General features: G+C 36.1%; 1 long non-coding RNA gene across 2 annotated transcripts in view; it reads right to left on the bottom strand.

Annotated features, from left to right (window-relative positions):
* Positions 1-6237, bottom strand: part of LOC112983267 (uncharacterized) — a 153415-nt gene extending 147178 nt beyond the window's left edge. For both annotated transcript variants that reach the window (XR_010389612.1, XR_010389613.1), the window contains exon 1: positions 6082-6237. This is a non-coding gene — a long non-coding RNA (uncharacterized LOC112983267). The remainder of the gene's footprint in view (positions 1-6081) is intronic.
* Between the last annotated feature and the right edge of the window lie 18831 nt (positions 6238-25068).

Genomic DNA, 25068 nt, shown 5'->3' with positions numbered 1-25068 from the left:
GGAATATATGAGTGATTTAATCAAGGTTGCTCAGAAATTCTGCATGGAAAAAACACAGCACAAGGCTCCTGAACCCTAGGTCATTCATCTACACTACAGAAATTTCTTTTTGCTCATTAATAAACAGGTAGAAATGAAAAAAATCCACCTTGCAATCTAGAAATATGACTCTCTAGCATAGTAGGTATTCTGACTCAAAAGAACTTGAAGAGTATTTAGTTTAATAAGGAAAATACAAAAGGTAAAATTTGCAGCTTCCAAGCTGAAAATCCCAGGCTGATATTTCAAGCAAAGTTTATGCAGAGAATGTATATCAGAGAGAGCAAGTACTCCAGAATGAATTATTCTTTCATTCTATGCAGGTCTTTTGTTTTAGCATTTTAGGCTCCCTATTGGTTCGCAATTCTTGATGAAGTTTGTAAGTGTTCCTGTCATATTTTCAATAACTGTGACCATACTGACAGCAAAGTTATCTATCATGACCAGTAGGTGACTATGCAACAACGAAAAGTAAGAATGATGCAAAGACAAGAAGGTGAAGCACAAACAAGTGTCTGTAGGATATATTCCTGTAAAGCTCTGAACTTCAAAACAGCCTTATGAAAGTAACAGTTTTGAATAATAATTCAGTATGTAAATTAATAGAAAAATCCCATTCACAGCTCTTAAGCAGGTAAAAAATATGAATTTGATTTTATCACTAGTGTTGTAGTCAGCTAACAAAATACAGATGAAGCTTTGCAATTTATTTCTTAAGTCCAGCCATTGTATTTCCTGAATTATTTGACTGAATGAGAAATAATAGCAGTTTGAATTGCTGCTTGACTTTTTTTAAACATGATATATTACCTAGGACTTTCCTATTTTTATGAGTTTTGTTGTTAAGCGATTGATGCTTTACATCAAAGTAATAAGAATATTAACATTTTTTAAAAGTGGCAATGAGGTAATACTGCTGAAAGATGCAAGTTCTAAAAATAATCCCAAAAAGATCACAAACAAAATTGATATACTAGGCTTCTTTCTTCCTTCACATACACTCCTCAAGATGCATTGCTGCAAACCTCTGAGCAGCTCAGTACCACTTGCCTACATGGAAATGAAGTCACCAAGTCAACAGTATACATTTTTCCTGCTTCAACATTCCTGAAAGACAAAGCTCTCCAGCAACCCTTGTCAGTGGGAATCTGTTTCCTATGAAACATAGCTAAAGGGGATAAAACATCAGGTTGCAGTAGTAAGGATGTCTGTCTGCAACTTCAAATTATTTATATTTTATTTTCAGTAAAATTCTAGCTTTTTCTTTCCAGACAGACAACTATAACTTTATTTACAAAGCTAGTTTTGTTATCATGTTAATTACACATAGGAAGGTAGACTACAGCGAATTCTGTGCTGTTTTTCCCTTCCCCCTACAGTTTGAAGCCCAAATAGTGAAAAAAGAGAGAAAAGAGAGAAGGGAAAGGAGAAAGGAGAAAGGAGAAAGGAGAAGAGAAGAGAAGCGAAGTGAACAGAAGAGAAACACTAAAGCCAGTGAAATTGTTTCCACTGCAATCAGTGGGTTTTTGAACCAGGGCCACTTATGCAAATGAACTGAATGAGCCATTTGCAATGCATAATTTAGCTAAAAATGTTAACCTCTCCTTCTGTTCAAGGCACATCCACAAGCAGATCACACATTCCTTTAATTTATTCTATTTAGTCATGTTTTCTGGGAAAAATTTTATCACTGTACTGGCTTTATCACTATTATTTATGAGTATTTGGTAAAATTTATTTATGGTTGTGTCTTGTAGTGAGTACATATTCATTTATTTATAATTTCTGTTTCTATTTAAATTCTCTACCAAATTCTTTCAATGTCTTTAATACAGGATTTAATACATAGACAACTAAAATTCTGTATCAATTCTGGAACAATTTCTTTAAAGAGGGAGACTAGGACCTGCTTATCCAGTCTTAATATTCTTACTATTTTTAGACTCAGATTACATGTAGTTGCTCTGGCTGATACTGTAAAGAGCTTCCAGAAGGGAGATTTTTCCAAACCACCAGTGCTTTAAGTTTTCCTATTTCCCTAACAATTGAAAAGTATGATCTAATGCTGTTTAAAATGGTGTACCTGACTTACTTTTGTGACAGGCCATAAAGATTAAGACAGAATAATAACCACATTTATTTCTGTGGTCCTTTGCACGCAGAAGCAAGCTTGCTTGCTGATGGTGCTTAGACCTCACTGGGATCCTGTGATCATGTTAGCAGAGCATAAATGTTAGTATCATAGACCCCATCTCTCCGCTCTACCTTGGACTGGGTAGCGCAGCACGGCAATGCAGCCTCCAGTTGTTTGGCTTGTGAGGGTCTGTGAGCTTGCATCTGTTCATATCATGGAGAAAGCGAGCTCATCTCTAAGAAGAGCAAAAGCTGTACCCCCAGAAGCCCAGTTTCTAGCGCAGGAGGCTTTATATTCTCTTGGGTAACAAGACAAGGGTGCAGCATGTTTTGAGCTTTATCAGTAAATGCAAGAAATAGGAAATGCAACTCAGAAGGTAGGATTTTGGCCTAATCAGAAGAACAGTATTTTCATATCAAAATAACAAATGCAAAAGGCTAAGGAGAAATAATTATTCTAAGTAAGTGGTAAATATTATATTCTGCCATAAAATGTTTGTGATTAGGTGATATCACGTGATTTTGAATAAGCAATCTCTTAAACTTACAGTATGAGTATTTAACTCCAAGAAATAAATGTAGATATTTTAATATGTTTATTGGCATGAAAATTGTAGTGCTAATAAAGCTAACAGATATAAAAGAAATAAAGCAACAGCATAATAGAAACAGCAGTTATAGCAACATAATTATGTAGATTATTTTCAACATAATCAACCAATCAACATCAGACATTGATTGGGTGTCATCCACAAACAACAAAGAAAAGAGCATATCAATTTTTAAAATAGAAAAAGAAAGGAATTATTTTATAAGCACCCCCACTTCAAATTTGGTCCTTATAAGGGCAGAATGTTTCTGCCATGGCTTCCTCAGTCTCCCCTTCCCCAACTGCTAATCCCTTGATTTCCCATCCACATAATGCCAACAATGGCTAAAATTAATGAAGATATGAATATACTAAAAATAAGAAGACCCAAAACCAAGCTTATTTTATATCTGTTAAAGAATGTCTTTCTGATTTATTGTATTCCATTTAATTATTATTTTATAATCTTCGGTCTTTTTGGAGAGACACAACTGTAATATGGAATTACAATTAACCGTCTTCCAGTCATTGGCAAATGATTATATTTTTTACTAATTGGTTAGTTTACACAGGCAACTTACTCTCCTGCTCTCTAAGGCAGGCTCTCTAGGAACAGAAAAGCTTTCTAAACTCTTTATCATCAGAAGAAATATAAACTTTGTCATTCATTTGTTCCTGGACTACAACACTAATTCTAGTAACATATGACTTGAAAGGCCACAAAGCATGAAAACCTCAGTCCTCACTTTCTGTTTTCTTACATTCTTTTAATCTAACATTTTCTTTACTTATATGATATGTGTACTTATTCAAGTATAGCCAACCTCACTATTGGGAAGAATCCCTATCCTGTGGGGGGAACACTGAGAATAATTTCCTAGCTCTAGGAAGCTAAAGGAATTATGCTTTGTAAACCACAGGACTGCTTTCTCTTTAAATGTTTTGGTGAACTGTCAGAGAATCTAAGCTTCCCACTGTAAGAAAAAACATATGATCTGTTGACTGTAGCAGACATAGGATTCCAGAATGCAGATTGGATGGGGAGACAAATGGGGGGCTCCTCACAAAGAGGCGTTTTCAGGAAATGGTCTCAACTTGTCCTGAGGACTGAATGGTAAATGAATTTGGGTTTTAGTATTAAAGCAAAGCAGGAGATTACTTCTACTGGGCATAAAGAACTAAAGAAATCGCTACCTCTTTCAGTTTCTGTGGTAGGAGTCATACAAATTGACTGCATCCTATATTAACTTCATGATTTGATTGCTGAATGTGTTAATTTGATGTCCTAACTATGATTTAATTCAGTTCCAGTTCTGAGCTTGATTTTCTAATTATAATATCTAATTTCTTAGTTTAATAATTTATAGTAGTTTGGACTTAATGTGATTGGCTTGCTTTTTTATAGCTTTTCATAAAACCTATAAAAATAGGTTGGTTTTTTTGTTTGTTTTTGTAAAAGCAGCTGAAAGAACAGACTAGCAACTCATACCTGCAATCTTGAAATGTTAAATACCTTCTTTTATCTAATCAAATACTTGGCTCTCTCTAGACCTCAGCGTCTCACAAACTGATTCCCAAGCAGAAAGACAAGAGTGAAAAGAATGCCAGAAAGCTTGATCAGATGATCGGTGACACTATGCTTTGTGTTTCCCATATATGCTACCACTCCCACTTCCTCTACAGATTAGTGAACTTTGAAATAAGAATATCCTATGTGCATATGAATGTAAACATGGTTGTCATAAATAATTTGAAAGCAAAGACCTTGTAGTTCAGTTCCCACAGACAATTTTGCTAGAAAACCCTGTATTCACTTATATTTACAAATTGCAAATATAATAAGATCGTGAGTATTGTTGAAGCAAACTAGTAAGATAAAGTTAATATCTTTTTAATTTGCCTGTTGCAACTTGCCTGTAAATAATTAAAAGGAGTAGAACAAAATTACAGGAATATTTTCTGCTCTAATGTTTTGGAATATTTCTATTAATATTTAACAAACAGATCTGTTCACCTTCACATTTTTGGAGAATTTTCTCTTTTTTTGGTGTAGAATCTTGGACAGAAGTAAAATATGCCAGAGCTAAAGACATAGTTAAAAGCTCCACACTTGAATTGTCATTTTATTCTTTTGTGCAAAGACTGAATACAAAAGTCCATACTTTTAGTCAGTGGTGTTGAAAAAACTGACACATAAATGAAAGGACTTACAGCTGAGATTGTGTGTGCATTTGACAAGCTGTAATGGAATTGTTTGCAAAGTTTTATTGAAATCCCTGCTTTCATTTATCTTTGTTAGCACAAGCTACAGAAATTCTATCTCAATAATATTCCTGTATAAATTAAACCAACTATATCAGAATTAGATGAGGAAAGGAAAAGAGAATAGCATATTTTAATCTAAAGGAAAAATGTTTTTGTAGGAAAATATTTATTTTTTATTACTTTGAATTTTATAACAGTTGGTTTGGCTTCTTTTCTTAAAGAACGCATAAAACTTGCAAGAAGCTATTATCAAGGATGCGGAACAATTCCCTTTCTCTCTTTTGTCAGAAATGAAATTTCTGTACATTAGTGAACTTTAACTCAAACTCTTCTTCCTAATAACTGAGAGGGTAGATTATCATTCCTGTGAGTGGTTTGCTCTCTTTCATCTTTGTGATGTATCACGAAAAATTCCAGACCAATCTAAATTGTGTTTATTGAATAAAGGACTGTCCCTACAAGAGTCCATGCACTAATGCTCAATCCACCAAAACATTTAATTTTTACTTAAATAAAAAACATGCAATAGACCTCAGAAGTCAATTGAAATCAAATATTTCTATCCATAGGTTCTGACCAAAAGAAAATATCAGGGAAGAAAGTCTTATCTTCAGTTCAGTTATATTTTCTCACTGTTGTATGCAAATATTATACTGGATTTCATAAGACACTCCGAAAGTTCCTGTGACTTTGCAGTTTGTGACCAACTTTGAAAATACTGTAAAAAAAGAAAATTCATGATAATAATAAGGCAAATCTGTATGTACAGCAGAAACAGCTGAAAGGGAAAATAAAACAAAGTATTGGAGACCTTCTAAAAGTCCTCTGGGAAATACAAAACAAATTGCTTATGCTCATCTGACACATAACTATGCATGAGTATTCAGGTACCTGCCTTTCATGATGATGCAAACCAAACGACACAAGATAACAAAACAGCGAAAACCTGCCAGGACACATTAAAGCACACGGTTCCATAATTCAGCTGAAGTAATTAATAAAGCTAGAAGTTCAAGATAACTATGAAAAATAATGAGAGCTCAGGTAAAGAATACCTTGTAGCAGTGAACCGAACAGTCTTTCACACGAGAACAGTTTCCATGTCAGTTCTTCATTCTTGATCCATTACTGTCTGCTGTCCATCTCCCCATAGTACCTTCAACCCATGTTTAAACTGCTGCACTTCTGAAGAAAACTAGTCATGCCTTGATTCCATAAGAAGTATTTAGCTAGCTGAAATTTAAAAGCTATTTAACATTTAAATTGTTTTGTTATTTTCAGAAAATTGACATCTGTACGCTTACACGAAAATCATGCAACGGTGTGGGATATTCATCATAAAATGTCATAGCATGCCTTCTTGTTACATAAGGACCCTGTCTAAATGGCATGAAGCCAAAAGGAGATGAGCAAAAGACAGTCACTGTTTCAGAAAACAAATTCTCAAGATGCAAGTTTTAATGATTGCTTTAGCCTCGCTAAAATCAAAATAGACAAAAATGTCTACATTAAAGGAAAGTAAAATGTACACTATTTTTTTAAGATTACTTTCTTTTTAAAGTTCTATTCACATTGTTAACTGAAGAGTTCACAAAACACATTTGACTGTTTTCTAATACAGAGGAGCAAAATATGTTTCATTGTTTAATTTTCAAAGCATTCTGTATGATTACTTTTAGTTTAAGTCAATGGCACTGCTCATATAAATAAAAGGTCTGTGCCAAATCCAAAATTCTAAGATCCTTATTAAGATAGCAGGCTGCATTATTGGTATTTTCCTTTAAGCATTTTCTTATTATTCCATTTCTATCCTATCTTGCCTCATAGGGTTGTACTTCATGACAGAAGTTCCTATATAGGTAAAAATACAGCACCTTCAACAGAGGATGCTACAGCATATAAGAGGAAATGGAAGCAGGAAGATGTGTGTGAGTGTCCTTTTCATAGAAAAATAAATAAATGTTCTAAATACAGAGCTGTTCTTGTGAGTTTTGGGGAGAGGCTTCCATTGGGTGGGTGAGGAAGAATTTTTGCTTTTTTTTTTTTTTTAATTAGAAAGATCGTTATCTCTACATGTCTTGGACAAATGAAGGTACAATGGAGATACAGGCACCTGAAAGCAAAGAAAACTTTCAGGAAATGTTTATAAATACTTTGTTTTCATCAGTTCTCCATGTTCATTCAGTCCTGCAGCCTGCATTGTTTACATTACTGATAGTAGCGAGAAGGATTTTACCCTTTTAGCTTACTTTAAATATATCAGAAGCAAAAATACTTTTCCTTCTCCATGCTTTCATTTCCACAATAGCCACTGTTTAGGGGAATGGATTGGTATGAGATCAGCACTGAAAAAACTTCCAGTAATGGTACTAGTAATCCCCTGTAACTGAAAGCCTGGCTCTCTTTCATCCTCTGCACTGAACTGTCAGGTGCTGAAATGATCATAGTCACTGGGAACCCAGGTCCTTTGTAATCAAAGGGAGTTTTCCCACAGGATTCAACAAGGCCAAGATCTCACCTTATAATTAAGTCAAATATTTATGAAACTTATTAGAAAATTCAACTTGTTTACATGCTTTTGGGATCCCGAAAAGTCCTAAAATGTGAGCAGAAGGAATTCAGCTCTCTTTATTTGAAAGGACTTGTATCTGTTTACTTTTACAAAATGCAAGATATGCCTAAATTTTCTCTTAGGTATTTGCTTCTTGTGTCTGCTACTGTCTCCTATTGTGTCATGCTTTTTTCAGAAGACACTTGCTAGTGCATAACTCAAGTATTCAAATATCAGCTTGACTTGAGTTTTACATTTTTCAAAACATACTTTTTATAATATTTATAAGTATGTTCATCAAGACAGCAGTGTTCCATTGCAGGGGATCATTCATTATTATACTCACAAACCAATGCTGAAAAAATGTAAAACAGATTTATCCCAGGGTTGATATTTCCAGTTGCGAGTCTAGAGAAACAAAAATTCGCCTGCTGTGAAACAGAGCATGGAGTGACTTAAACACAGGTGATTTGAAATACCTTGCCGTGCTCATTGTCCATCCAGCTTGCCTGAACTTTGTGAATGATTGTGTGGCTGTGGGTGTATTTAATAGGTTCATAGATGATGCAGAGGTAGGAAGAAAATACTTAAGACTTTTATAAGGTGATAGGCCTGATTCTTTACATTAATACACTTTCTCCAGCCACTGTGCCTCCACTTACTACTCTAGCCTATTTCAGACTGTTGCAAAGACTTTCTAAACAGTCCTTCCCCTGAAAACTTCTTCACATTTATAAGCAGATATGAAAATTATTTATTTAAAATGACTAACAGTTTTTTTCTAGAATTCTGTATCAAATGACCACTATCAGCCACCCAATCCTGATTTTCCCTTCAAATATCTCTACTTAATAAAATGTTATGTAACATAGTGTAAAATCAGGAAGTTTTAGAAAATGTATTTGTTAATGACATCAAAATTATGCTTCTAAAGATGAGATCTGAGTGTCACCTAGTCCATGCATCATTGTTAAATATATAACTCATCCTTCACATCCCTCCAAATATCTATTATGTGGGAAAACTTACTTGGTAACTCCAACTCAGTAATAGTGGGTTGGGGTTTTTTCTACTTGCTCCAGCAGCTCCAGGATTTTCATCCATTTTGCTTTTTGACATTCCAAGTAGATTGTTCAAAAGATGTGTTACAAAGCAATTGCTCTTAATACTCAAAGATCACTTAGAAATTAGCTTGTTGGTATGTATATAATCATAATGAAATTTTGCTTTTAAGTGCAGTACTCGATGAATTAACTCTAGGTTTTTACAGGGTTTTCAATCAAAGTTAAATCACTTTTTTAGGAAGATTGTCAGTGTGTCAGCTGGCATCACTGATTCCAATTTTCATCTAAAATAGAGTTCATGTCTAGCGTGATTCTTAAGCTGTTATTCTCACAGATATCTAAGATGCAGGATGCTCAGTTTATCACTCATCATTTAACAAACTGTTATTTAAACTTTAGTCCTGTCCAATAGCAATATATTATACCTATATATTCCTATAGCAATATGGAATCTGTTTTTCCATTCTTTTCTACACTATTCTAGCTGACTAATAGAATTACAGTGTAGCGCCACTCTCAACTTTGACAGTGCAGTGATGAATTGAGTCTGATTTATGAGAGCTTTAGCCTTTAAAATCTGTGCCTTCTTCTGATCTTGTTTTCATTGGCATTAGGCAAAAGGTGCTCCTGGGTAAAACTAATTCCAGCAGCTGAGAATTGATTTTTCATCACTGTTCTTTTTCAATTTGCATTCACTGGTACAAGCCACTGTGGTGGGGATGTGGTTTGATGTAATGAAATATTCTCAATAGAAAAGACTAGACTTGGAGACGGTGAATCCTATGGGAAGTGTTAGCAGATTAGACAGAGCTAATACATCAACAGATTCAGCACAGCAAGGAGAGTGACTAGCATACAAAATTTAGGGAAACCTTTCTTGACATTATATCCTTCTCCTGACATCCTCATGTACATTAAAATTTTCTTGGCTTTCTCCAAAAATAGCTCAAGAGCCTTGCATAAATCTGCTATAACAACTGAATGTACCAAAATTCCAAAGCAAAACTCTACCAAAATCAGGCATTGCTTTCAAATGCAGAGAGATGTGATAGCAAGCAAACATCTTGGAAGAGTGTTGGGCAAGGAAGTTTCCAAAACTTAGTCTGCAAAACTGTGAACCAGTATGTAGAGAATAAGATGCTTTGCTTTCCTTTCTTAATCTTTAGCAAGTTCTTTCTCTGTGTAGCGGCTGTGTAGTAACGTGTCTATTCTGACACAGTGTAGGTGTTATAATCACTATTGTTGGATTGCATGGTGACCAATGCTAAATTTCTTGTGATAATTAGGAAAGGAAACAACACGGAAGAAGCTCATATATAAGCAATCAAATGAGTTTATTAATTGGCAGAGCAGAAATAGAATGACAGTAGAAAATGCAAGGTTAGGCACTTGGGAACTTGGAAGATAGAAGTCTCCTAACTGTTCAAAAGTGAGAGAGGTAATTTTGAAAGAAAAAACACATGGCAGTCTGTCTTCAGTGTTATTAAGGACTGATCTCTTAGGCAATTCCTCAAAGGTAAGCAGGAAATGGTATCTGTTGTCCTGAAAATATTGTGCTTGACAGGAAAGCCAGTCATACAAAAAGAAATTTGCTTTTAGCACATAGAAGGTGCATAGAGGAATGGCCCAGGATGTAAGTAGTGTTCCGTCATATATCTAAGCGACTAGGACAGAAAAATTTAGTATAACTCAATTTTTGTATAAATTAAATATTGCATATATTCTTTTATTTTGGGGTGGAAGAGGGAGTGACCAGAAAGTCTGAAAGAGTTAGCAGTTCTAGAGCTATGAGATGAACTTTCTGAATCCCCACATTAGCACAAAGGTTGATTCTAAAAGAGAGGATTAAGGATTTGAAATTCTACAGGCTTTCCCTGAGGTTCTGCTAAATTGAAGCCAAATTCACAAAATCAGTCAGTATGAACATTATGAAGAACGGACAGTCAATTCTGAAACTGGAGCACAGGACTCGTTACCTTCTGTAATATAGCAAAAAGGTGTTTGAGAAAGGCATCATGGAAGAAGAGCAAGGTAATCTGAAGTTAGCACAGGGTTTGCTGGGTATGGATATGAATCAGTTTAGGTTGGTTGTTAAAATAAGTTTCCCAGCTGTTAAAGAAGCAGCCTTCAGGTCTTCTTTCTAAAGCTTAATTCCTGAACACTACCCACAGGATTATACAAAGCTGTTGTCTTCCATGGCAGGAAACTGTTCTTACCATGGTAGGTGGCTCCAGTAAGTCTTATGTCTTATAGCCTGAACTCCAGTCTAGTAGCTTGAATTGGTACCTTAGGAGGAAAAACTTAGGAGGCAGGGCCAAATATAAAATAATTTTTATTTCTTGGAGAAAACAGTAGGATTTCATTAAGAATTTACATCCCTATTTTGAATGTCATAGAATATAGTGTAGTATCTGGGGCTCTGGATTTAATTGTTCTGAATTGCAACAGCCCAGCAAAGCAGGAGGTGCGCCAATGGAGGATTTAGGTGTGTCTTTCTTCAAGAAGCAAACCATACTAAGACATATTGTCTTAAAGATAAATTATTTTTACTTGAAATTCAGGTTTATTCCAGAAAGATTTTTAATGGTAACAAGGTCACTTAGGGGTTCAAATCTGCATTGGTTTTAATGGTATTTAAACAGTTCTCAGGCCCTTTTTTGGAAACCTCAGACACTGATAATAATATTTCCACTGCAACGTCTATGTTTTCTGTTTTAGTCAAACTATTTTCTTTTAAGAATGAATAAAATTATTTTAAAAAACAGAAATAAAGAAAAGTGGATATGTTGGAATATCAGTCTTCTATGATCTTGTGAGGGGAATGTGAAGAAGAGGAAAATAGGTTAACCTAATTATCTTTTCTCATAAATTGTCAGCTAAGAGGAGCTTCTGAAGGGATGAAAACACTAAAAAATATGGTTGATTATCAAGACAGCTCTTGTTTCTGTTTTTCTCCCAATATCTACATCATGTCCTATTTATAGTAATGACACCTAAAACCCAATAAGGGCTATTTTTCTGCAGCTTCTATACCACAGTAATAAAGTAGCATGTATGTGCCCACTAATTAATCCGGGGGGGTTGAGTTAAAACATTGCTACTATGTTGTCGAGCATTGAGGTACTAAACACTGGGAATATTTCCATTTTAAATAAGTTTTCAATCTGAATCTGTCATAATGGTCTGGATCCTCAGCTGTCACACAACTGCATATAGCATGAGCCAGAATGGTAGAAAGTTATGATCCCATAGCATGCAAAGCAGGGGAGAAGGATCCTTACAGAAACTGTTATTGTGCCTTTATTGAAGAAGAAATAACAAAACAAAATCTGGGCAACTCAATCTGAGAGACGACTGAAAATCTCAAAAGGCCTTTTATGAATAATGTATTTCTAAATACTTTTTCCTATATACTTTTCCTATCATTCTCTTGCAAAGTTTTCGTCTGTGACCTCATTTACATCGTTAGAGATCGAAACTCACTCATGTGAATGTATTCAGGTGCAAAAGTGCTGTGAAATCTAATCAAGTCCAACTGGTTTACAAATGAGACACAGAAATGGATATCATTGAGACTGCTATATGCGAACTTTCCTTTTATGCTTTCAAGCCCAGATGCTCTGTTCTGTCCTCTCTCCTCTGTAACTTTGTTTGATTAAGTAGTTCTACTCTGATCTTATACTAAAAATACAAAATGGTTGGAGCTTAGTCTGTGTTAGCATGAGGGGCTTTCCATCTGCCATGGGGCAAATTTTGCTTAGTTTCAGTGGCATAACTAATGGCAGAGGATGGGCCCATTTTATGTTCTAGTTTCACAAAAAATTCAAAGTCCTTCAGCAGCAAATATCTTCTCTACCCAAATATGCTATTAATTAAAGAATTGTACTAACTGTACCCTACTCTCTTCCTCCACGACTCCAAACCTCATAAATTTTGGTTCTTTGGGAAAATTGCAGTGGGTTCAAAGTGATCTCAAATTCCTTTCTCCCTAATCGGTTAGCTCATTAAGTAACTTTAACCACCTTATGTAACAGCTTTTATGTTAAATAAATTATAATAGGGAATCAATAGTAAAGCTAGACTGATCAGGGAGAAGATCAAAGCTTTGTACAAAGATTACTGGCTGAATGTCCTTGAAATGTGATACCTATGGAATTAAGGGCAGATGCTTAGTAATCTACAAAATGATTTTTATAATACTAGTACACAGATACGTGACCAGTCTCTTATGCCTGTGGGTTTTCAGACAGATGCAAGAACAGGTCAAAATTTAAATATGCATGTGTTCTGCACACCTCAAGCTAATTAAATTCTATTCCTTGACATGTTCACATTTTTAAATGAATCTGTAAACAATAGCATAAGCAAAACAGTACTGAACTGGCTTTTTAAAAATAACTCTCTTTTTGCTATTAGGTAACCTTCCACATAGTCTTTCCTTCACTATTTAGGCTCCTTAACATACACTTAAGGAACATCAAGTGAATTTTCCGATTTTACAGCAGTACAAAAAGTAAAGTTCCTTCACTGGGAAATTAAACAATGTTACGATAACTATATAATATTTAATCAATGTTATAAATGTGCAGATTCATCACATCTTGTGTGCATGAAGAGGGGGGAAAAAAGGTGGAAAAGAATTAATCTAAATTTCTTTTATAGAAGACACTCAGCCAGAATATTAACAGCAATTCTATTCTAGAGTGCAACTTTGTAAAAACAGCATTGTGGAGTTCCACTTTTATTATCTCAGTGATTTGCAGATCTGCTTAGTGTATAAGTGGAAGAACAGTTTATTCTGAGTGCCAGCTCAGCTTAACCTGCAATCTAAAAGCCAAGCCAGTTTTCTGTTTTGTTTTGATTTGTCTTGCTTTTTAATCCTAACTCATGTATCAGCAATGTTTCCATATCTGGAATTTGGCTTCTAAATTTGTTGATGACATGGGAGCCAGAATAGAAAATACATCATTGTTTTATTCCACAGTATTCTTTAAAGAACTAGATCTACTGAAAGCTGTGGTTAGTCAATAAAAGCAACAGCTAAGATTCTGAATGGCTAGGAGTAAATTTCTTCAGAGACGAGCTGATCCTATAGGGTTCCAAGAAATGTAAATCCTCACCACTCCCAGCCTTACTCACCTTTGCTTCCTTGCCCCACTTGATATTGTTCCTTTATGTTCTCAAAACTGAGAAAACAGCTCATGGGAATTGTTTCTTTGCTGTACCCAAGTAATCAGGCTTCAGAAACAAATGAAAACAACAGAACAAGTGGAAACAGAACAGCTCACTTTCTCTGTAAGTTTATATCTTATTGCTCTTTCACAGCAGACCCTTGCCTCATCATCTGCTATTTTCAATCATCTAGTGGGAAAAGGGCACTTCCAACTCAGAGTCTCCAGCGCACACAGGGACTAGAATACATCTGCTCCCCTGCTTTCCTACTGTTATAAAAGCTCAATCAGTCTTCCTGATGGTTACAGTCATAGACACACTTTTATCCTGAGTCCAATTATTTTCCATTTTTGGTTGTTTCAAACCCATATTCTGAGATCAATGTGCTTAACCATTCTTTAAATTCATTTATTTAGTGGTTCACGTGTTGGCAATTTAACTTGAGACTCAGAAGATTAAATGATGTTTTCTTACCTGGCTACTGTGGCTAGACATCTTGATTTTATATCTTGCACATTCTGTGTTTCTTTAAGGCTATCTTGTTGTTAGATAGTTCCTTATTTGTTTATTGAGTGAAAGTTATGTTTACTGAGCTCTGCTGTCCACAGGCTCTCTCCAAAGATGTTCATTAGCAACATGCATATTAAAAGCCTTAACTACATGCATGATGCCAGGAAATGAGGCAAGCAATTCACTAATATTGTTATAAAGATGGTATTTCTTAATAAATGTGAAAACACTATTTCCATGTGACTAATCTAATATATCCAGGTCCATGCTATTCAAGTTTTAAATGATCAGCTATACCCTAATAATAGACAGCCCTGAGGCTGATCCACAATCCTAGTTCCACTATTGTAAAGTCACTTCACAATAATGAATTATCTGTTGTAGTGTCCTTAAACTTCAGAAAAAGAGGTCCACAACTGGTGTGGGCTCAGCGAGCTATTATGGCTGAACCTACAGCTAAATAATTCTTTAGGCTGCTTATACTGACTCAGGCCCACTTGCTACTGGTGTAAAGTCAAACAGGTAAATCTGCTTTTATTTCCTCTCTAAACTGATTTTACAAAGATTGCCTCTATTTCTGTACTTCAGGCAGGACATGGACCTTTCCAAGAGCTCTGCGTAGCAGCTGCCTTGTACAGAATATCCACATTGGAACAAAAGCATTTTTTAGGCCTTCTGCATATCTTGACAAAGTGTAGAGATATGCATGTTAAGAAAATTTGAAAATTATTTCTGTTTTGTTTCTTACAGTTTTATTTTGCTGAGTAAAACTGGATAACAGCAGAAGAGTATTGCCTGAGTAAAAGCAGGTATGGAAGCATGAAGATCAGTTTTCTGTTCTACATTTGCGTAGAGAAAGAAAGTTGACAAACAGAAAACCATCTTCTCACAGATATAACTCATCAAGAAAAAAGCTTTTGGAGTTACTGTTAGTTAGGAATGTAGGTCATAGGAATACTTCCCAAATATTGCTGCCAGAATGGCTTGTTATGTATCACCACATCTCTTTTCACGTATAAAGTTTCTCCTTTAAGTTGCCCTCAGTCTAAAAAGTAATTGCACAACAAGGGTTTATACAGCTTCATAAGAGAAATGGAACACAGTAAGTATTGCAGTCCTTTTGGTCCCTGTCTGAGTTTGGTTGGCAAAATCAAGTCCTGTGAGCTCGAGCGTGAAATCGGAGCTTTCTTCCTCTTAAGTATAATCTTCCTTTACAGTGAAGTCCTGCTCATTGCCTTCTCTATCCATCACCAAGAAGTATCTCTGCTGCTGTACTCAGCCTAAGGTCTCCTGCCTATACTTAACCCTGGTCCAGGTCAAGGTTTCTCTTTCACCTAGACTGTTTGAATTAGAAATCGCACACTGAACCCCACTGATGATTACATGTTAGGTCTGCATTTTACTCTTCTCACTTATAACTATGAATTCTACATTGTGTGAGGAACTGTTTCCTTTCGTTTGCTTCAAGTCTTCCACCATTTAATTAGCTCTTTGTTCTCATAGAGTAAGATTGGGAGAGCAGACATTTTCTCATCTACACTCTTTCAATCATTCATTATTTTATATACATTTCTAATTTCTCTTTTTTTTCTTCAGAAAAAAATCCTAATGTTTTCACTCTCTTCATACTAGTTTCCTCATGCTCCTGAGCATTCTTATTTTCTCTGAATTCCCTTTATTTTTCAAAAACTATTTATTTATTGCAGTGATTAGAAATCATTTTGCATTTCATGAATTATTTGCAAGTATATGGCAACCTCTATATTCCTAATTCAAAAAATTTTTTCACTTCTTAAATACACTGAGCAGATTATATTTCTGAAACTGCATACCTAAGTGATTTATTAATCACATATATTTGGATATTTTTCATTATAGTCCTTATAAAATTGAAGTCAAAGAGCTGAAGAAAAGATCTACTGTGTGAATAGATCAAACATGAATAGATCAAACACACCCTATGAATAATATTACACCCAGATGCTAACATTCAATGGGACAGCCTACTGAGAGAGACATATTTGAAAAGAAGACTTTGTCACCTAAGTAATTTGAAAGTTTATAAAAATTAAGAATTTTTAAACTATTAGATTATAAAAAAGAACTTATTACAATATATGTAATAGCTGTAGAAATCCAGGGTGAACAATTTCAATGCAAGACAAAAGGAACACACTGAACAGTGTATTCATAAGGGACAAATTTTCAAAATTAGATGCTTATATTAGACTTCCTAATGCCTACCAGATATAGGCAAGGGGGGAGGTGGGATTCAAAAAATTACATGGATAGCTAAACCATTTACAGGGAATTTAGATAATGTCTGAAAGGCATTTAGTGTCTTTTACATGCAACATGATACTTAAGCCATTTAACCGTCTTCAAAAATTTTACCCTTAAATTTGTGGCCTGTTACGCAAAAGTGCAATTCCTTCTGCTGAAACTGAAAAATTGGGCTTAGGATCCTAATTTTAACCAGTAATTTTAAAGAAGAATTTTTAAACAATGAATTATTCAACCAGCTTTAGCCACAAAACAGCCTTCTCTACCTCCTCTTTCCTTCTTGTTTTAGTACATCCAGTATTTCTCCATAAAACTGCAAGTCTTTTCAAAAAGCTAGATGGGGCAGTAGATGTTCAGAGGTATTATTAATGTGCCTGTCACAGAAGTTTCTCATCCACTGGGAAATTGTTCATTTATGGTGAGCCAGACCTCAACTATAGACGAAGCTTTGCTAGCTAAAAATATTTCCCTTCTCAGTAATAAAAAGAGACTTTGAAATAATACTTTAAAAAGAGCAATGCAGATGACTAATGAATGACTTGAAAAGAACGAGTGCATGTTTAGCCTTATGAGATTATTTATTGACTGGACTTTTACCATATCTATTTTTGATTGACCTTTTCCAAAATATAGGAATTACTCTGTGTCTGTCACCATATTTATGAGCTTTTGGTTCTAGTGATTAATGGCCAAAGAAAATAGACATACCACTAAAGATTTGTTCTCTTATCTTTTTATTTTTAAAGGGGAAATAAGGCACTATTACCAATACTACATTTATGCTAATGCAAGTCTGCAGACTCCAAGACTTTCAGTCTTGCTTGTTTTATCACAAACTTAGTATTTGTAAATTTATTTTTAAACAGAAAACCTAATAACTTGTATGAAGAATGCCTCATGTCCTTAAAATTCCTATTTTATCATTTATGTTAGTTAAAATTCTAAGCTAGTTTTACTTAGACTGCAGTCTGATTTATTTAGCAAAACCACCCATATTAAGCCCTTTGAAAGAAAGAAAGAAATTAAGATCGTTAGAAATGACATGAACATTTGAGAGGTAAAGCAAAACAAAACCACAGCTTTGCTTCCCCCTCTTGATTGAAGCAAGGAAAGGGAGTTTCAACTTTTATTACAATACCCAGGGAATGAAACACATTTGATGGCTCAGCAGCATTCAAAGACTTTATATTTAAATGAGGGTAGACAACACTGGGCAGGAACTGATGCAGTTATGCCTCTACTGATGAGTCATAACTAATGATACAGTCTAACGTTCATGAAGTAAAACCGATGATGGAAGTGAGAGGAATGCAACTGGCAAGACCAGAAAGACAGCTGAGAGGAATATGCATCTATATGCATGTGAAGTTTAGGAGAGAGACGCAAAAAAAATCTTATTTTAATGTTTTTGCAGAAGAAAATGTTTTTGATAGCTTATTTAAACAAAACCGTTTATGAGGAGTAACCTACAGGAATTAAGCAAATTATGACAGAAAAATATATTTTACAAATACTGAAATGATAAAAAGACAAAAATGAAAAACACATACTGTTTTCTCCAGGATTATCCATCTTTTACTATAGAATTCACCCTCTTGAATGTTGTCCAACCTTTTTTTTTAGTTTAGATTAGTGTTGGTCATACACCTACGAGTACTGACTCTGTGCTTACAGTAACTGATTTTACGACTTTTTTTTTTATGTCTGGTTCTTGAAGGCAGGCAGTTTCCTTCTTTTCTTCCCCTTCCACTTCCTTTTCCCCTTCCCCTTCTCCTTTGCCTTCTCTTTCTCCTTCACCTTCCCTCTCCCTGTCTCTTTCTTCTCCCCTTCCCTGTGCTCCCCTTCCTTTCCTTCTTCTCTTTTCCTTTCTTCTTTTTTCTTCAAAATTTTTAGATCATAAAGTAAATTTTTTAAAAGTAGAAAACTTTAAGTCCTCAAATCTCCAGAAAGCTCAGAGGATGAAAAAAGAGTCACACTTGATCATTATTTTTAAGTCATTTTAAACCATCCTCAAGATATTTTGCTTGCTTGAGGTTGATGACATTAGTCATGCTTTAGATGTATGCATTTCATTTCAAGGCTGAATTTTCTAACTTTAACTTTGAGCCACTGGGCTATTCTGTGCCTATGCATACAAGACAGAAAAAAACCATCATTATCAGCCTTTCTTCCATTTGTAAATACATCAACACAATGATTATCTCAGCTCTCAGCCTTCTCCTTGATAAGGTGAATAAGTTGATCTTCTCAGGCTTTGGGTTGTTAGGCTTATTTTCCACAGATGTAGTGAACTTCCTTTAAAACTTTCAGCAGTACTTCTTTTGCAAGAGCAGACATCAAAATGGAACACAGTATCTTAATAGTTTTACCAGTTCTGTTTGCACCACCTAGAACACTTCTTTACTTCTATTTGATATTTGCCTTTATAATGCACCTTGGAGCTCACACTGAGGTTATTATTACCTACCTCCCCCAAAACACTGACTCCTGAGCATGGCACAGTACAGCAGCAGATGGCTGGTGAGATTACCAGCCCCTTCCGAGTCCACTCCAGCCCCAGATCATGGACACCAGAACTGCTTGTGATTCACTGCAGTTTACACCTGACCTTTCAAGGCAAGCCATAATGAATTTTGGTTCATCTTAAAATGCTGTGTGTAAATTAAATAGATTCAGCACTTGATTTATGAGCAGTTTACCTGTGTTTGCATCTCAGATGGGACGGACATTTAAGTAAAGCAGTAGCACAGTCTATATCAAACTGTCCCACCTTTGCTCATTCATGACAGCTCTCAGTCACTGCTTCCGATAGCAGTCTTCCTTTTGTTGAAAGACTTGTTTTCTATAGGTATAATTTTTAATAAGGATATATGAAATTGCCTCTTACTGGATTGTTCTTTTAATGAAGGCACTCAGATCACCCTATGACAGTGAGATTTCTACTTATGGGCAAAATCCATAAGACTTTGTATCATATGCAACCCTCATTAAAGGTGTAATATTTACAGTACATCACTTCTGGAAAAAATGTATTTTGTAGTACCAAGGAGAGATCCCTGCTGTCCTGACAGAATAGATCCCTGAAAGAAATGACAGCTATTAATGATATGCCCCTCTTTAAAATGAAATTAAAATATTGTGTGTAGCTAGTTAAAAAGCCCTGCAACTGAAGAGCAACTATAATGCAACTACAAAACTGCTTCTGTTAACCAAGTCTCTAATCCTGTCAACAGACTCAGTAACACTGTGACAATTTAGATATTTAGCTTCCAATTGAACTATTCTGTCAATTTGCTCATGACGGCCAGTATCTAACCATCTGTAATTCAGTAGATAGTTTCTTTGGATTTTTTAACAACTATTGAGCTTTTAGTCAATTCTTTGCAATTCCCACAGTTTCTTAAGATTTTAACAAAATAACATTACTGGTTCAGAGAGCTCGTCATCTTCTCCTTTAAGATGGGTGGAATGCCCCACATCCTCCTTAATTCAAATTCTGTTCCTCCCACACCATCACAGGAGATGGGGACATCCTTCCATTCCATGCCAGATGCAGAACAGGAATACCTGCTGAACTTCTGCATCACTTCTGGCAATTTTAACATCTCTTGCAATGAACCTAGACCTGTCCTGATAATTCTTTTGTTGTTTCTCACATGTTAAAATGACTTCTCACTCTCTTTAGTAATGAAATAATGAAACATTCTGATAAATCCTCTCCTTTCCCTCATCATTCATTGATATTTTAAGCTTGTAAGTCAGGGTTCAAAGACACACAATCAAGCTATGGAAGCTGAGTAAATGATTGTGTCTGTTGAGCCATGGTACCTGTCAATGTGTAGGCTCCTACCCTGTGGCAAATGTGAGACAATTTGACTTAGTCTCATTTGCAATGAAAGCATTCACATGAACAGTTAGAGTGTCTCAGCTGTCATGCAATAACTTGCTAAGTTTCAGCAACTTGATTGTATGTCTGAGTCTATATTCCTTTCTAAGCTTTTTTTAAACATTTAGAAAGCCTAGAGGAGTTGATACATTTTATTTCCTTCATTGTTAGAGGCACTTAACACATAAATTTATATGTTAATACTTTCATTGAAACCAGCAGAACTGCTTATATGTTCAAGCTGCCCCAAGAGCTTTATAGGCCTGATTGATAGGCTATTTCTTAGAGGGACATGGGTACCATGTCAGCTACTTGATAGTCTCAGAACTGCCTTTCAGCTACTACATTGGTCTCCAAGTGCCCCAGTCTCCATACTGCACTCTCTTCCTTTGTTAGGGGACATTTGCAAAGCTACATAGCTATCATAACGAGTTCTAGAGCTAGAAGCTATCAAAACAGGAACCCTTTTACCTCTCAGCAGGAGTACTGAGTGCTCAGGACTCGCCTAGGCTGTGCACGTATCTGCACACACCATAAGCCATGTGGAACACCTATACATGAGACCAGGCTCTGATTCCGGCGTAGCAACAGGAATTTGAGCCCTAGTCTCCCATCCCATCTCCACATCTCTTCCAATGTCACAAGTAAATACTGGTCCCTGGGAATGGTGCAGCTGGGGCTTCCTCTTATTTTTAATGGATGAAGGGAAACAGAGTGAAAATATCCGACTGTAACATAATTCAAATCCTAAAGGGAGGGGTCTTCCTGACAGCCAGGAAGGCATCTGTCTCTGCCTAGAACAGCAGTTTAGGAACCTAAGCCACACCTTTATCTTCTGTTTTATACCCAGAACAGCTGTGAATCTCTTCGCAACCTATCTCTTCTAATGAGAGCTTCTCCTGTGTGAGAAGTTTAGTTTGCCAGATGCACTCTTAAATTAGGATCTGCAGTGCTGGTTTTACCCTGCCTTAGTACTTCTGAGGAAATAATCCAAGGAAACATGCATACCATGTCCTGTTAATGCAGCCTGAGTTACTATGCATCAGAAGAATCACTAAACTGCTCATCTATGCTCCTCTAGCACTCAGTAAATACAGCATGATTAAACATAGCTAGATCAGGAAAGAAAGAGGGGTAAGCTAAGATACAGTGTTCTGCATTTGATTCAGGCAAAAGACACTCAGGGACTACTATGTGGCTTAGCTGATACACAGTAATTAAACTGTGAGCACCTGATTGTATGCAAATTCTTAAAATGCTTCCTAAATCTCTTAGAAAAATTCTGGAAGAATAATGTGTGTCAATACCTCTGCACTACTTTCTTGCCTTCTCAGTAATTCCACAATTATATCAAGATTTCTTTCTCTGTTCAGTACTGGCTTTATCACTGTTATACTCCTTCGCTGCTACAATACGTGATCTTGACTCTCCCTCCTATTGTGAAACATGTCTGAGTATGTGCTTGTCTGATTAACAATATCAGACTTGTGTCTTATCTTTCTGCAATTGGACATATTCAATTGTGAGGATGTAGGGGAATTGAGTTAGAGATGTCCTCTATAACCCTGTGAAGATTAATGTACACTGCTGAATCTCTGACTACAGGAGTTCCCACTGGACAACAGGATGGAAAAGGTAAGATATTTTATTGTCTATGGCCCTGACATTATGATCCAGTTTCACTCACCACAGTACAAAGCAGTCATTTGGCTCTGAGAGAAGTTACTTGCAGGAATGATGAAGACAAAGTATCAGAAAAGTAAAAATGATTAGCTCTAAATGAAGCACCCCAAACTGCTTCCTTGGAAAGGTTGTAGTTTGGCAATTGCATTCTCTAGCCTCATGGGGACTGGCACTTGTGGTATGTGTTAGCCTGCATGATTCTGAATGTCAGGTGCTTTTAGTAGTTCTCACCTCCACCTAGGCTCCAGACCTTTTATGAAATCCCCAACACCGTTGTGCAATACATTTCTGCTGTGATACCTGACAAGTTTTATGATCAGACATGGAGCTGGATTAAAAAGTAGTAAATATTTTGCTTACTTGTATTATTTCTCTCAGATGTCTGACTGTCTCCTTCACACCTTCTTGCCTCCCCTGTTCTGCTCCTTTTCTTTAGGTGGGGAAAGACTTTCAGAGTGGCTCTTCTTTGCTGTCAGTCTTTGTTTTTGTAGGTTTTTTAAACTTGTTGGTTTGGGGGTTTTCTCTCCCCCTTCATCTCATTTTCATATCTAGAGCAGGCAGAGGAGGTTTCAACATGAATTTCCTTTGATGATAAAAGCAATGTCTTCTGAGCAAATGAAGGGCCACTTGGGAAAGTAACAGGAGTTTGAAAAATAATGGTCTGTTGTGTAGGCTGCATTAGATTTTGGATCCACTCCTGTTAGAGCATTCACCCTTTCATATATTGAGGGGAAGGGTGTATTAATTTGTTTTTAAGTGAGATTTTAGAAATATAGAATAAAAAGCATTTTTTGCAATAAGAAAGATTTGCCAGACTAAGAGAGGATGAGATGAATAAAGAAGAATTCTATTTCCATAATATCACTAAAAAGACAATTCCTCTGTGGTATCATACTGAAGAAAAAGCTTTGGGTGCAGTGCAGGTAGCTCCAGAGTCTATTATACTACCAATACTGAGCTGTCAAAGAGCTTCTCTATTCTCTCTCTCTCTCTCTCTCTCTCTTTCCCCCCCCCCCCCCCTCTCTGTAACACTGTTCTTTAGACTCCTGCAAAAGGGATTAAAGGAGAAGCAGCTCCAGCTAGGCTTGGAAAAGCTATTTAGCTTGCTTATTGGGGAAATGTCTTCCCAGCTACTTACTGCCGTTTTATAACACTGCAGCATATGGGATCAAAGACTAGAACTGCCACCTCCTGTTTACAATGGGCTGGAGCAGCCACAGAAGTGTCAGGGCTGCTTTCTGTCTCAGTGTGGTTGGGAATAAGACTGACAAGGTATGTTGCTACCAACAGGTTAATTTCTTTTTCTGTATTTCACCCACAATATTGATAAAGGTATAGCTAATGTTTTGAACTAATCAAGGAAAGCGTCTTTTCACACTTATTTCAAATATTCTTGAATATACCTGCAGTACTGGCCACAAATATGCATGTAATATTACTGTTTCAGAGATAACCTGAAAGGCAAAAACATAAAGAAGAGAGATAGAAAAAGAAAACCTCAAAACAATACCCGTGTGTGTTCAAGCTTTATAGTGAATGTTATGATGAAACAAGAACTAATATTAAACTGCACAAATACCATGTCCCAAGGCTTAGAATTAGAAAGGGTACTTTTGTAACTCTGGCAGTACCGAATTTGTGTGACAGCAGTCAGTGATTTTCCTCTCGCAGCGACAGTACAATGTTTGAAAATATCAATTGGCTGGTAAGAGTACTTCCTTTTAAAGGCGAAGTTAAATTCAATGTATCCAAATGAGGGGTGTGAGCCTGGGGCTTAGACAGGATAGGAGGCATTTGGCAGTTCAGATTCTAGTTAATGCTTCTGATTTTCCTTTCCAGCTTTGAGACAGGACTTTTGTTGGGTGTATGCACCAAAGAGAGAAGAAGAACAGAGAGACGACAGACTGCAGTTTTCTCACTAGTCTCAAATACAAACTTTAAGATTGCATTCACTGGCTGTACCTGCTAACTCAGGTACCTTAGCATAAAGATTTGCAGGCACGTGTAAGGATGGCTTTTGAAAAGAGGGAAAAAAACACAGGCACTCATCATCTACTAATAACACCGACTGAAGTGAGAGACATGCACCTTTCTTCTCTGCCCTTGCTGTATATACATTAAACAAAGAATGTCATTCCCTTTCCTCTGTGTACCTTGTGCAAAAGCTAGGAATTATATCATTGCCTGCATCTAGTCTTTCTGGTTGGGGTGCACATTGCTATATGTGGAAAACAAAAGGATAAAGATGAACTGCTGCTTTCTTTCTTGCAGTAGTGGCCTTGGAGGTGGACTAAGATCAGAGAGCATCTTGCGCACTCCATCTATCAGAGGAACAAGAATCTTGCAAGGATATTAGGCATCTATAACACATAATCTTCTTCTGAACTACACCTATCCAAAAGGTCCAAGCCTTTGCTTGAATATTTTCTGATATTCATGCTGAAAGGCTGACTTGCATGCGCAAGTATCAGCTCATGGGTTCTGTGAGTACCTAAGAATTTATGCCCGGGGACTGCTGAGGTTTTTACAGTGTGTACAAGTGCCTTTTTTTCCTTCTTGGTCCTTTAGCTCCAACTAGAACTGCTTATATTTTTAGTTCTGGAAGTTTCTGATTCAATTATGATGGTGATTATGCATGCATTTCTGCCCTGAGGCTTGCATACTGGGCTCATAATATTTAATGGGCTTAGACTTTGAAAAGACTGTTTCTTTGGGTCTCACAGCACTGTAGGTAAAATAATGTAAAAAGATACCATTATTTCTATTTCTCTCAGCCCCACAGATCAGCTGTTTTCAGTTTGATACATTTGGAAAAAATATATATGTTTTTCACTGCACTAAATTTTTGCAGAAATTTTATAAAATGTTTTACTTTACAAAATTGATCCATAAA

This window comes from Dromaius novaehollandiae, chromosome 5, assembly GCF_036370855.1.
Source record: "Dromaius novaehollandiae isolate bDroNov1 chromosome 5, bDroNov1.hap1, whole genome shotgun sequence".
Taxonomy (NCBI): domain Eukaryota; kingdom Metazoa; phylum Chordata; class Aves; order Casuariiformes; family Dromaiidae; genus Dromaius; species Dromaius novaehollandiae.
This window is presented reverse-complemented; position numbering and strand designations above follow the sequence as displayed.